This window comes from Falco rusticolus, chromosome 17, assembly GCF_015220075.1.
Source record: "Falco rusticolus isolate bFalRus1 chromosome 17, bFalRus1.pri, whole genome shotgun sequence".
NCBI classification, from domain to species: Eukaryota; Metazoa; Chordata; class Aves; order Falconiformes; family Falconidae; genus Falco; species Falco rusticolus.
Genome location: NC_051203.1, coordinates 412,514 through 427,158, shown reverse-complemented (window position 1 = coordinate 427,158; position 14,645 = coordinate 412,514). Strand labels below are relative to the sequence as shown.

Below are 14,645 nucleotides of genomic sequence, written 5' to 3'. Positions count from 1 at the left end.
GCCGGGCAACGGGCTCCTGCGTCCTCCCGGGAACCGCCCGCCGCCCGCCCGCCGCCGCCGCCTCCACCGGGCCCGGGCCCGTGTCCCTCCGAGCCGGGAAAACGGTGCCGAGCGGGAGCGCGGCCGCCGGCCCGCAGCAGCTACCCGGGCTTGCTCAGGGCCGGGGAAGCCCCGGCAAGACGTTGCCGCTTTCTTGACCGGCGCCTCGCGAGGATGGGCCCGGGGAACGGGCAGACCCCTCAGCGGGGCCCGCCGCGGCCCGCGCCCTGCCCCCGCGTCTCACCACTCCTCGAGGGCCAACACCCTGGAGGTGGCTCTGCCGGGACTGCTGCAGCCAAACCGGGAGCGAGGCCCCAGAAGTCTGCTTTAAAATCCCAGGATTTTTAAGGGAGTGCTATTTCTGAGCTCTTCCCACACACACAACTCAACATCTCCGGTGGATCGCCTCCAGCTGACAGCCCTCCCTGCGCTCATGGTGGCTGCCGCCTCCGCTCTCCCCCTGCCCTCAAGCTCGTTTCCATCCTGCCAAGTGCCTGGGTATGAATTTAAAAACCTGAAGCTATACATATAGTCAGGTTCTCGGTACAGAGTCATTGTTACTGACTGAGACAAATTTTCAGCTAAATGCAGAACAAATTCTGAGTTATGAAATCTGTACACAGAGGTTAAGATATTGTTCTGGCCTGGAAGCCGATCGTGAATTCATAAACTTTCAGAGAGGCTGGACCAGTCTGTTTTGAGGCTGCAGGTGGAACAAGAGTTCGGAGGATTTGTTACACCTTAGTTGTACTAACCTAGTGAGCAGAGGATTGATTGGCAAGATCCAGCGGCTGGGGATGAGAAATCAGCATTTAGCCAGGAGGGCTAAACTTTGAGAGCTGGCAGATGCGCTGCCATGCCATGCCAGCGCCTCTTTCTCTAGATCCAGTTCAAGCAGAAATTATTGTGCTGCAGGCAGGTACCAGTAAGTGAAACTCTGTGTCAGACTACATCATCATACGGTCCTCTTGGAGCTTAAAATCAAGAGGGATGTTTGACCAGAATGTCACAACAGACTATCAGCCCACAAGAGATGCAGCCTGAAGTAGTGGAGATAAAATGTCAGCATATGCCTGCACAGTGCTTACCTTCACGCTACATGCTCCTCATTTCCCGACAGGCACATCAAATCAGCCTCTGCATCTACCTCATGTTGATTTTCCAAGGATATGTATGAAATCTCTGACAGTATTGAAGACCTACTTAAAAAAATCCATGACTGCCTTTACTCTTTTCCAGATGTTCTTTTATGTCCTGGGAAAACTAAGGTAGCCACAGTAAAAATTGCATATTGAAATTAAACTTTAGATCACAAAGGATGTAAAATACCACACAAAAAGTAGTGTTTACATTTATAAAATGGGTGCACATCCTTAGTTTTTGAATGTTGACAGATATATTGAGTTGCTCTTCACATTTAATGTTCTTCATATATTTCTTCCTTTAAAATACATGTTTTAAAATAGGAAAAAGGAATTAGAGAAAATAAAAAACATCAACTTTGTAAATGTGTAAACAAGAGCAAGGTACATCATAGGGTTCAGAATAGGGTGCTTAGGGACAGGGTTAGTGGTGGGCTTGGCAGTGCTGGGTTAACGGTTCGACTTGATGATTTTAAAGGTCTTTTCCAACCTTAATGATTCTATGATTCTATGAATGCACCGTGCTCTCAAAGGCACCCACAATGTACCTGAGAAACTTAATGTAATTTTGGTGTTGGCTCTACTTTGAGTGGGATGGGACCAGAGACCTCCAGAGGTCCATAGACCTCCGATCTAAATTGTGCTTTGAGTCTATGTCAAAGTCCACAGAGCTAAATTCCTTCACTTGACTTGATAGGACTTGTCCTGTCCTTGGAGAGTCCTCTGGGAATGCATAAAAAGGGCTCAGCTAGCATGGTACAAGGGAGAAACTTGGGAGAACCTTATCCGTAGGCTTCTTTTTGCGTTGCTCCCTCAGGCTGGCTTAAACTTAGAGACCTCTTGCCAGCCCGGGAAGTGGAGGAGCCACCTGTGTTGTGGCCTGCTTGAAGAGGCAGTTGGGATGTGGTGGGATGAGGTCTGATACTGAAGTAGTGTTGGTGGTCTCCGCGGCATGACTTTTGGGGTAGGTGGTACTGAATCTCACATGCAGCAGACCTGTTGAGGCCAGCCAGAGCCTGGCTCTTTGTGCCCCCAAAGGCTACCCTGCGGAATGGCCTGACCAAAACACAGCACTCGTGGTGACTCAGATGTTCTCCCATTCTTGTGCTAGGACATCAGGGAAGCAGTTACCCAGCAGATGCACTGGCTTGGCTCTCCAGAGCTGCAATACATCCTACCTCAGTATTTCCCACACTAGCAATACTGGGAAAGCTGCTGTTAACCTGCCACTCATGCTGCAAATCAAATCTGGTTTGCCCCAGAATTATAACACAGAGACTGTGTCCCCAGGGCACATAGGCCAAGTACACTGAGATGAGATCCCCATTAAGCCGAACATCTCAGGCTGTACTTGAGTCTTCTTTCTCTCAAACGTACTTAGTCTTTCTCCTTAGAAAGGCAAGTCAGGCCATTTCACTTGGGACCAACTGTGCAGAGCCCAGATTTCCAGCTTGAGACATTTTGTGTTTACTCCTTCTTGCAGATCATGGTTGAAACCTCTCCTGACCCTTCCTTATGGTACTTCTGGGTGGGCAAGTTTTCAAAGCTGTCATTGGCCGTTAGAGTAATCTGAGAAATGCTATACTTCCACACTTGCCTGTGTGTTTTGGAAAAATGACTGATGTGGCTGAGATGAGCATAATTATCATAGGGAGGCATAAGGATTTCAGGGAACAGATAGATGGATTTTGGAAGAGATGAGAATGTATCAAAGACAGGTAGGGCAGAACCATGCCAGACTTGTCTGCTTCGTATACCCCAGGAGCTTACAGTGTCGGCGTGAGCTGCAGGTACTAGTCTGTGGTGTCAGAGGAGTAAAGATGTGCAAGAACTCTAGAGATACAAAATAGATGTGCCCAGGACAGATCAATAAGAGCTTTAGCCTAAGCATAGGCAAAAGCATTACAAACCAATTCTGATTTGTGAACAAAGTGATTTTATTTGAAATACTTCTTAAGTTATAAAAAGTCTTTTGGAGGCTTAAATGCAACAGAGCTAATGTCCTTTTAAACATGACTGATGTGCTTTCTTGTTCATTCGCAGAGGAAATATTTTACATTAAAGGTTCTGTTCCTAAAGATTTTGTTCTTAAGGTCTTCCATTTTTCAGGACTCCCATACCTGTGGTCCCATGATAGATAAGTTCTTCATGCTTTCTGGGCTCACAGAACTCTGTTGTTATGGGAGGAGGAGTGGTTAGGGGAAGGCAGAGGAAGAAAGGTTGGAACTGCTTTGACTGTGAGTCACTTAGGTCAAAACTGACAAAAGCCACCACCAGATTTGGGAACATCCTCCAGAGGATCTTTATCCCCTGGAGGATAATCCTCTACCAGCTAGAGGCACTCAAAGGCTACAGTACTCAGAGTGCCTACTGGCTTCAGCTAGGCATTGCATTAAGCTGCTCATCTGAGGACCCATGAGTCTGTTTTCAATCCTTATGCTGCAGTTTCTAGGAGAAAAAGTCAGTTACTGCATTTCAACTCTTGTTGCAAGCCCTGTGTTAAGAAATGTCTTTATTCTTTTCCAGTCCAGCTGCCTGATGGATGTTCTTCAGTTGAAAACAAGGCAAGGTTTCAAGGAGAGGTGATTTCTTTTATCAGAGAAATCAACATTCCTGGAAAAACAGGACAGTGTTTGGGCACTCAAGCTCTCCTTCAAGCCTGGAGCAGAAGCAGGCGGCTCCGGATTGTTCTTCAGCAGTGGTTTACCAATTTGGGATGGGCAAGATTATTGTGGCTGCAATTGTGGAAGAACCCAAACTCTTTGATCCTCCACTTCTTACATGTTGATTTACAATCTGGCTTTACTGTGGAGCAAGCCAACTGGATCCCCGGGTGAGAAACTCATGCTTGCTGTCAGGGGAGTGATGGAAGAGGGAACCAGGTTGGGCTCCATCCTCAAGAGATAGCAGGATTGTGACTATCACTATTGTGGTCCATGTTCACCCACAGCTGTCTCAAAATATTCCCCAATACCTTCCACTCTTCCTTTTATGCTCTTTCAATATCCCTCTGCAGAAGTCTGTGAAGAAAATCTGATGATGCTCTTCTGCTTTTCTTTGCAGAGAAGCAGTTTTGTCACTTTTTCTCATGTCTGGAAGAGGCTTGCTGGAGCTATGAAGAAAGCTGGGAGCCATCCATCTGGCTGGTAACATACCAGTGCAGCGACACAAGGTCATTTACCTGGATATTAGCCAGGCTGGATACACCTGAAGGCAACATAAATATAAACAAGAGAAACCAACTCAGGTTAGTAACAAGACTGCAGCTGTCTTTCTGGGGCAACATGTCTTTTCATGACTGCTGTGTGAAATCTGTGGAAGGGAGACTTCCAATGAGCCTCTGGTGATATTCCATAAATGTAGAGCCAAGACAGACTTAGAGGGGGTAAGGAAGAACTTCGGGCATGGGCCTTCAAAGTCATTGGTGCTTTAGACTTGGGAGTCAAACGGGAGGCTTTCTCATAGCCAGATATAAGGCCTTTGTCAAAGCCAGGATGATTTCCATGATCTGAACTTTTCAAACATCTGTAAGGATGTGCTCAGGTCTGGGAGGAGGGGTCATGTGGGTGTGGGCACTAACAGCATGAACAGGGAGGGCAGAGGGCAAGGAAACACAACTCAGTCTAGTGCAGATGTGCTGTTGGAGGTGATGGTGACCGTCTGCAGCCCAGAAAAGGAGTCAGAAGGATGCACATCCCCTGACTGAGCAGAAATCCCCACACTATCATCTCAGAGCTTTACCGTCTCTGGTCAGAGAAGCTACAATCCTGGGCAAGGCTCACGTCAGGCACACTTCTTTCAGAAGGAGCAACGATGCAAGACTGGTTAGTTTCAGTTTAGCAACAAGATGCATCACATGGAGGGCCTTGGGTGCTTTACTGGGTCATGATCAGGTGCATCTCCAAGAGAAGTTGCACCGGACCCATCATGGCTGTCTTCTAACCCACTCATCTTCCTTTGCTGACATTTTTCTCTGTGGGGGACTGATAGCTGGCCGGGAGTCAGTGTTGGCCTAGCTCACTGGTGGACCATCACAGATTATCAGTTTGGGATTGTTGCAGCTTGTAAGCATGGAAAGATTCATAGCAGATTCAGCTTTTTTCCTCCATGAACTGCAAGGTGGTGGTTTCTTCAGCTGTCTGCAGTATGGCTGTTCTAGCCCTTCCCTTGCAACTTGAGTCAGCAGTGGAAATCCTGTTATTATGATTGTCTTCTCTTTGCTCTTCATGGCATAAAATGGGGGCTGTGCTCCAATGAATGTAGACTTAACAGGGAAAATACTTGCAAATCCAACATCACTCAGACAGTTTAAATCAAATCTCTGGTCCTCCCCCAAAACACCATTACATAACCATTATGTAAACTGTCTCAAAAAATCTATGAAATGCCTCTTGTAAAAATACCCCACCTCCATCATGGAGCTATTGTGAAAACACACTGAAGAGACCGAAAATACTGCCAAGGAGCTATCAAGAATAAGCCCAAAACCCCACAAAGAAGCCATTGTAAATAGGACCATAAAAAATTGAGGGATCATTGTATAAATCCCTTCAAAAGGCTCCCATGAGAATGCTTCCAAAAATCACACAAAAGACTTTTAATACTAGATGCTTTGTGGGATTTTTTAGTTGGTTTTTTTATGGTCCTTTTAATGGGGTGTTTATGGCTGTGCTTTGACACTACAGATCACTTCCAAAACGCCTTCTATGTGGTGTTATTTGGGGCAGTTTTAGAATCACCAAGATGTTCACAGTAAATCCATATGGTTTGACTCCAGGGCAGCTTCACAACTGCCTTGATGATTTTCGCAATTGTTTCATCAGTAATGCCCTATGGGCATTTTCTAAATGTCCCTTTGGTGGGATCACTGAGACATTTGATAAATTACTTTGGTGGGGCCTTAGATCTATATATTTTCAAAATTGCCTTTGGCTGTGGTTTCTGGTGTGCTGGATCTGTAGTTCAGATTGTTTTCCAGCTTTTAGAGGAGTCACAGAATGGTTCCTGGGCTGGGGCTTCAGATGATTTTTCAAATTCTTCTTGGCTCTGTCCCTTGGGTGAGGTCTTTGAGTCAATTTAAAATGACTTTTGGATATCAAGGTTCCAGAGTTGGGTACTGTCTTCAGGAATATTGTAAGAAATGTTTATTGTGTGACCTGAGAAGTGCTTTAAAAAGCATCCAATGATATCTTATGCTCATTTTCAAAATGGCAAGTGTCTCTGGGGTGTGATATAGACATGTGTTGGATGTGATCTGTGATGTACTTTCAGACTGGTCTGTGAGGCCATAGGCAAATGAGTACAGCATCTACTACAGACAGTGATAAGGATGATACAATGACAAGTTATGAGGATGTGTGTCTATGTAGAGAGCCATAAAGATGCAGCGAGATGCGTTACTGCAGAACTGCCCACGCACCGCGCGAGGGCAGAGTAGCTCCAAGTCTGCTCTAGCAGCTTTGTAAAAGAAAGGATCTTCCCAGCATCAGTGTTTTAAGAACTGTATAATCTCTGTGCATGTGTGTGTTCGTATGTGTATGTGAGAGTGGCTGGAAAGACCCCTGGTATTTCTTCTGAAGCACCCAAGCAGGAGCTAATGGTCCCTCTTAGCTTACCAGACATCCGGGCAGGGCGATATTTGAGTATTGTCATGTTGTGTCCAATACAAGGTTACTCAGCACTTTATCCAGTCTGGATCTGAAACGTCAAAGGAAGTGTCACTATTTTGACATGGGAGCCACTCACTCAGTGGGATGGCTGCGGAAGCATGTTCTTTTTGCTGTATAGCAAGGTGTGCTGTGACAGTCCTGCGTCCCTGGCCTGTTCCCCAAGGCTGGATTCCCAGACATCAGCACTAGAAAGTCTGCACACCATGAGGGAAGTACCTTCCCTCGACAGCACCGAGCAAGACATGTGGGCACAGGATCTGGGAATTGTTCCTTTACCTGGAGCTTGACATGGTGCTCTTGTCACTCACCGAAGAGCTCACCTGCTGGCTGTCACAGCACGCACCAGAGTTGCTGCCACTGGAACCAGCCTGTTTTCACCTTCTGCCACACATTTAACCCCTGTTTCTGTTTCATAACCCTTTTTACCTGACTTTGCTCCCTATGCTTATGCATTTGTACCTTAGGGGACATCTGCTCACATCTGCACTACTGGTGGTTGGGCTCTGAGGGGAAAGCGTGCCCTTGATGGCTTGTGAGGAGGTGACTGTGGGATCCAACATGTCTCTGCGTCTCACTTGCTTTCATCTTTATAGAGTAGGTTTTCACCCAAATCAAAATCTTCAGTTTCAGTAACAACCTTCAGTCTTTACCTCTTCCCTAGAATACCATGATGTGTGTAATCTATACCCTGTCCCTTGCATGTCCCTTGCTGGTGAGGAGGGCTGGAGTGCCAGACTCAGGAGTCCAAGTGATTACATGGGACAAGTAGTGAAAAGAGAAGGACAAGGGTGTACCTAAAAGGCTAAAACAGGAGGACCAGAGCGGGGATAGTGCACAGAACATCCTCAGTTTGCCCAGCACTCCCTGGCGGGGTCTGGTGCGTGCTGCCCAGGAGGTCTCTGTCCCCAGATGGGAGGACACACAGCAAAGAATTAGATCCTGCGGTTGTGGGGAGCTTTTTGTCTCCCTTATGCAAATGAATTCCATTATTCTGGTATTAGGGTTAGCCAGTGTGATGAGGGCCCCAATGCAGTTGATGCAAAAGTTCCATGATTTTGTGACGCTTCAAGCAGGGATTCCATAGGTGAGGAGATGAGGGGAAAAAAGCAGAAAGAGCTTCACTGTAAGTCTAATGGTCATTTAATTTTTTATGTAAGTGCTGGGCAGGTGATGGATCTGCTAGTTCTCCATAAGGAAGAACCGATTGCAGATGTGGTGGCTGATGGCAGCTTTGGCTGCTGGAATTATGACTTGGTGGATTTGAGACAAGTAAGGAAGGCAAGCGGCAGAGTAATGATTCTGACACCAGGAGATCAGGCATCATTGTATTCAGGGGTTAGGTGAGATTGCAATGGAGGTTGACCTTGGAGAGCAAAGCCACCCAGGAAAGCTGCTAAAACTTTGAGGGTGACCTCCCCAAATGGAGGAAGGGCCTAGCCTGATCTGCAAGAAGTCAAGCAAGCATGGCAGGAGGCCAGCATGGATGAACAGGGAACTCATGACTAAGCTCAAATAATAAAAACAGTAAGTGCTCAGAAAGTGAAAGTAGGGATGGACTGCCCAGAAGGAATATAGAAACATTGCTTGAATGTGCAGGGGTGGAGCTAGGAAGCATTGGTCCACTTCTGAATGGGTTGGGTGTCCTCTTGACAAAGGACATGGAAAAGGCTCCAGGCTTCACTAGCATGGCCTCCCTGGCTGTGAGAGAGGGAGGTACATTAGAAGAAGATAAAATTGTAGGTCATTTAAGGAAATTTAATGACCCTGTGAGACCAGACAGGATGTACCTGAAGGGCACTGAGGGAGCTGGCTGCATCACTGAAAACTCTTGGCAGCTGGGGAAGGATCCTGATGACTGCCATGAAAAAGGCAGGTGTCACATCCATCTTCAAAAAGGGCAAAAAGGAGGATCCAGGAAATGACAGAGCCTCACCTCAGTCCCTGGGGAAATTTTGGAGCAGATCCTCCTTGAAACCATGTCCAAGGACATGAAGGCACAAAAGGACAAGGAAGCGACTGGGAACAGTCAGTGTGGCTTTACTAAAGGTAAATCTTCCCAGTTACCTTCCAAAGTGAGATGACTGGCTGTGTGGGTAGAGGGTCAGTGGGTGCTGTTTCCCCTGACTTTTGCAAGATTTCTGACAGTTTCCCATGCACACTTGTAGCAATGGTGTTGCAGTGAAGGCCAACCACATACTGGGCTGCATTAGTAAAAGTGCAGCTAACGTGGAGGGAAGCATTTTTTCATTTCCATTTGGTACTTAGGGGGTCACACCTGAAGTGCTGTGTCCATTTTGGAGTCCCCAAGCATAAGAAAGACATAAGAGTCCAGATGAGGCAGTTGGGGGCTGAAGCACAGGACACATGATGGGGGGCTGATGGGGCTGGGTTTCAGCCTAAAGGAGAAGAGATGAAGGAGAGATCTTGCTGCCTGCAGCTACCTAATGTGGGGCTGTGTCAGAGGTGCATGTTGAAAAGGCCAGTGGTCGTGGACACAAATTTCAGCAAGGGAAATTCTGCTGCAAAATTTTCCCCCGTTGGAGCGGTACAGCTCTGGGACAGGTACCAGGGAGCTGGTGAGATCCTCATCCTGGAGGGGTTTCAGAACCTAACAGCACAAGGTGCTGAGCAACCTGATCTTGCTTTGGGGTTAGTCCTGCTTTGTGTAGGGAATTAGACTGGAGCCTTCCAGAGAGCTGGTCTGACCAAAATTATTTTGGGTTGCTTTTATCTCTCTGCATACAAGACTGTATTCTCGTTTAATCTAAACATCCTATTGAAGACTATAAAAGCTCCAGCATTTATTTTTAATTTTTGTATGCTATATTATAGAGGGGTTTTTTACATTTAAATTTTCTCTGTCTAGAAACTCTCCAAGATCTTGTGGACAGGTTGGTTGCTGTTATAACATATCTGGGATAGTATAACTTATTCCCAACTCATAAATTGACATTAAGAAATTTTCTGTTTGCTGTTGTTGTGTTTACTGCCATGTCTTCATATTTTGCTTACAGGCTTTCTCATGCAGGAATAGAGCTCCAGAATCTTTATGTAGTTCACCAGAGCCAGGTGAAACTTCCTTTAGCTGTGTTTTGCAACTCAGAATGCTTTACAGTGTTGTTTCTAAACCAGTCTGTGTTTTGATGTTAGAAAACGAGGTCAAGGGTGTACAGAGCTATGTCAGTTCACATTTTATTTGTTCATTAACAAAAAGACCTAGATGAAAGTGAAGGAAAACTGAAAAGTACACTGGTGAAAAAGCTGATGCTTTGAGAATCTTGCCTAGATATCTGCAAAATTTTTCTGTAAAGGCTTCTTTGTTGATATTGCATTCTGGACACTTGTTTCCTCTCAAATAAAAAGGGAATACCCACCTATCTCTACTATAGGTTTAAATACGACAGCCATTAAGGCTTTTTCTTTTTACTGTAATAATGCTATGGGGCTGTTGATGTGCTTTGAGTGATGTTGGTTTTAGGGTGTAAAATGGATAGGTGGCCTTTTGTGCAGGAAAGATTGCTGTCATAATGTGCTTTAAAGTTTTATGGAGCTATGTTTCTGTAAGCTATAATTTGTGTCCCTGAAGTTCTGGTGAATAAGAGATCATGCCGGTGAGGAAAAATGACCTTACCAGAAAATAAAAGTTCCCCAATATTATGGACTGCCAGAAATGTAATGGAATTTATTTTATGAGGTTTTTTTAAGTCCTTAAGGTCTATCACATATATGTGTGCACCCAGAGGCCCCACAAAGCTTTGCCAGACAGGTTGAACATGCCTGTCCTTAGTGGCTGTCTTGCTTGTGGGGTTGGCCTGCAGGTGTTAACCTCTCCTGTCTGATGCAAGACAGTGAGAAAAGCTGTAGGAGGCTCAGACTCTTTCCAGAAAGGTTATTGTCGCCTTGAGAGTTACCTGTGCTCATGGGTGTCGCTGTGGCCCTAAACTTTGAAGTGATCCATAAAAGATGGCAGTGTAGTCTGGGAAGGGTCATGCAATATGCTTTGTAACACAAGAAATATTTCTGCCAGTGGGATGGACAATCTGGGGCACAGGACTTGACTAGCAGTGGAGCTGTGGTGTAGTTGGGGAGAGGCAGAACCACGTTGGAGAAGGCAGAGAGTAGTGGCACCAAGCTTGCTGGGAAGAGTGTGTGCACCCAGCAGGAGCTACCTAGGGTGCCTGGAGTTAGCTCAGGTCCATTTTTTTTTGTTCCCTTTCAAATCTGGAAACTCTCCAGCCCACACTGAAATGGCCCAGACTCACTAAGTCTGACAAGATGAATCTCATCCAGCTCAGCAGCCATTATTTAACCTCTTCTTTCCCTGTTTCTCTCTGAGCTCTAACCTCTGATAGGATCTATTTTTATTTTATTTTAATTTATTTTCCCTTTAAGAAGTTTTCACTGGAGCAAAAATGTAGTGTAAAAAAGGGCATTTTCAGCTTGGAAGGATTTGTTTCTGGAAGGTAAATTGCATCTCACCCCTATGGTATGCACATGGTGAGCTGTAATTTCTGCCTTCCTTTTAAGCATATGGGAGGCATTAAGAGGTGAGGATTGGTTCCCTGGACACAGTGTTTGGAACAAAGACCATCAGTTTAGAATGGAGACCTTTATATGCTGATATTTTTGTCTTTTTCACTTGGTTGATACAATTCGCTTCACTATGAACTCCTCAAGGCTTTGTTAACAGCAATCATTAAGGACTGTTACGAAGGAGGAAAAGGGACTTGGATGGACTCAGCTGATCACAGCTGAGACAATGGCACACCAGATATTGCAGGCAGAGGAAGCTGCTGCAAAGTGCTGGCAAAAAAGATATCTGACAAGGTGAAATCTCAGAAATCAGCTGCAGGCATTTGAGGGGGGTAAGGCAGAGGCTTTAGTTAGTTGAAAATGGAAATGCCTCCTGCCAGAGTTGCTGTGTAGGGAGAGGTAAGATCTGTGAGTGACCTGGGGGGAGGATTCAGCATCCATTTCTTGTGATTTGGAACAGAGACCTCATGAGGTCTGCTTCTTAAACACCTCTTCCTCAGACTTCTGTGGCATTGCTCTCTCTGCTCCCTCTCCTGACACTAACTGCTAAAGATATTTGTAGGCTGTCTGCAGATAAGAAAGATTAGGAGATACTGAATTGCCAACTGTTTGCGCAGTACAACTTCTGTGATGCAAAATCTTTCTACTCTTTCTTGCTCATGTGGGAGTATGAAGAAGGCGGTGGTGCAGCATGTACTGATGTCTGACTGTAGCTTCTTGCCTTTGTGTTTTGCTGTTCTTTGAAGACTGGGATTTTCAGAAAAACCTGAGGGAGAAGAGGCTGTCCAGAAATCTTAACCTCAATTCACTGGTTCAGCAGAGGTCTGGAGAACAGGTGAGGGCTCCTGCTGTCTGTTGTGTGATGGGAGTAAGAGTTAAAGGACCACTGCTCCACTTTACTCACAGGAACAGTCAATGCTGCAAGTAACGGGATCAACTCAGCCTCTGCTTGACAGGCATGTGCTCCCCTGGGAACTGGAGGTTCTCCTCGTGTTGGCCAAGGTGCAGCCTAGTCAGCATTTGCTCATTGTTGTTCATGCCCTCTGCAAAGCATGCAGGGCCTCAGCCTGACTGTCCTTATGGCATGGATCTCCTCAGCCCGTTCTGTATGCTTCTTGTCTCAGACAGGCTCTGGCAGGAAAGACCTCACAGTCAGATCAAGACACTTGTCCTCCACAAGCCTCAGGGCCCCTGGGATGTTCCTTATTCACCAGCATTTGTCAAAAGAGAGTATCGGACTCTTCAAAGCTTTGCTCACTTGACTTACACCTGGCAGCTTCAGATCTGCAGCACAGTTTTATTTCTGTTTTCCTACAATTTATTTTATTTTGCGTGGGGTGATGCAGGGGTGTACATAGCAGGAACAGGAAGAGAAGTGGTGCAGCAAAGTGGAGATAGAGAGATGGGGGTGGGTGATGGATCCAAACAACCAGCCAGTCACAGCAAGGCAGAGAAAGGCCAGCCAAGCCATAAAAGCTGGACCAGAAAGTGCTTTGCCTTCTTGTCTTTTTTCCTTTTGCCCCTAACGTAACTGAAGATGTGTGTGTCCAGGGTGAAGTTCATTTCACTGTGTTCCTGAAATGTCTTCAATATGGTGGCAAAAGGAAATGTGAAAATGTGGCTATGTAATTTTTCCAAACCAGAAGCTTAAAAAAAAAAATAAAAAATATATATAGAAAAAATAAAGATCTAAATGAAAGAGTGGGAGAAGAAGAAAGAGCAGAGGTGGGCTGGAGAAGGTAGGCGAGGAAAAAAATCCAGTTATTTTAATTGATTGATTCAATTGGCAAAAAACGCAGGGGAAAAACAAAAAATTAAAAGCATAAAAGGCTTTTTTCCTGAGGGCTTGGAGCAAAACAACTGCAGAATTTTTGGTGCAATTGTTTTTCTGTTTGTTAACTGGCTCCGTTACTGTGGGGCAGCAAAGCAAAGGAGAGGAAGAGCCTGGCTGTGAATCACTGTGTAGGAGCAAGTACTCCTTTTGGGCACTCCTTTAACCTCAATGGCAAATTTGAACCCAACTTCACATCTACTTTTTCCTTGAGAATTAGGGTCACTTTAGCTGTGTTGCTGAAGACTGTAGCGTCCTGGACAGCTGATGGTAGGAAAAGTTAGCATTGCCACCAAAACAACTCATCTGGTTCCATCCTCCTTTATTCCCCTGGTTCAAGAAATCATCCACAATGAAACTAGCCCTTTTTTTTGTTGTTGTTCAGAATTAACCTCAAACACTTCCTAGGTGGTGTGGAACAGCTGCTGGATTTTATCCTGAATTACTGCCAGTCTAGGGATCAGTTTTTTCCACACACCATGGTGTAAGCACAGATATAGGATGATGCTTTTGAGAGGAGGAACTAGTTTATGGGTGTACTCACAAAGTTCCTGGCCCTTTGCTTTCTTGTACATCTTGGCTGGGAAAGTTACAGTAGTAAGTTTTAAAAGGTATGTTTGGTTATATGCAAACAACACCCCCCTAGTATTTCTAGTCAAGTGTTACCTTAGGGTGAGACCAGCTGTGCATCTCCACTGCTTCCCTCCTGTCCCTCTGCAACGTGATAGGAAAACCTGGACATGCAGGCTGGGACTGTGCTGTGGTGCATAGGGTTGTCCTTGAGCTGGACAATGGGTGAATCAGGACCATGGGTCATGTCCTACAGGCTAGAAGTTTTCTTTGTCTCTAAGACTGTCCCTGGCTGCTGGATAAGGAAGGGAGACAATACCTCAAAGAATCCAGTCTCTCCCCAAGCAAAGAAAATGCTGTCATCAGGAAGAGGGGAAAATGTGTGCTTAGCTTGTAGATGGCTTTGCTGTCAACTTGATTTACACTTCAGGAAAATCAACTGATTGTTGTAAAGAAATAGATCTTATAATATTTATGTGTGATGCTGACTGGTTGGCCAGTCCTCTCTGGTTTTAGGTTGTTGTCTTTGATGTGGTGTTAGTCATTACCTTCAAACATAGTGCTTTATTCCTTGTGAAGAATATGTCTTCCATTTACCCTGGTGGGCCTTGCTTTTTATTTTATATTTTTTATTTTATTTTATTTCAGAACACTTTGAAAAACAATGAATAAAAAAATTATTCTGATTGTCCTGACTGTCAGAGTCCATTTGTGATGATAGTCATAAATAAATGAGCAGTTGCTTAATACTGTCAAAGGAAGTACTTTGGCAGACTGGCATTCTGCCTTTTTATCTTTGGTGATGCAAACTGCAAATGAAAGAGCATGTTTGACTTTTTATGGGGAAAAGACATCCCATTA

The 14,645-nt window shown here is 45.3% G+C and overlaps 1 long non-coding RNA gene across 1 annotated transcript; it reads left to right on the top strand.

Moving 5' to 3' along the window:
• The first annotated feature begins 58 nt into the window (after positions 1 to 58).
• LOC119158634 lies at positions 59 to 14,387 on the top strand. The gene is made up of 4 exons (XR_005107924.1): positions 59 to 537; positions 3,708 to 4,014; positions 4,245 to 4,428; positions 12,130 to 14,387. It is a non-coding gene; the product is annotated as an uncharacterized LOC119158634 (long non-coding RNA).
• The last annotated feature ends 258 nt before the right edge of the window (positions 14,388 to 14,645 follow it).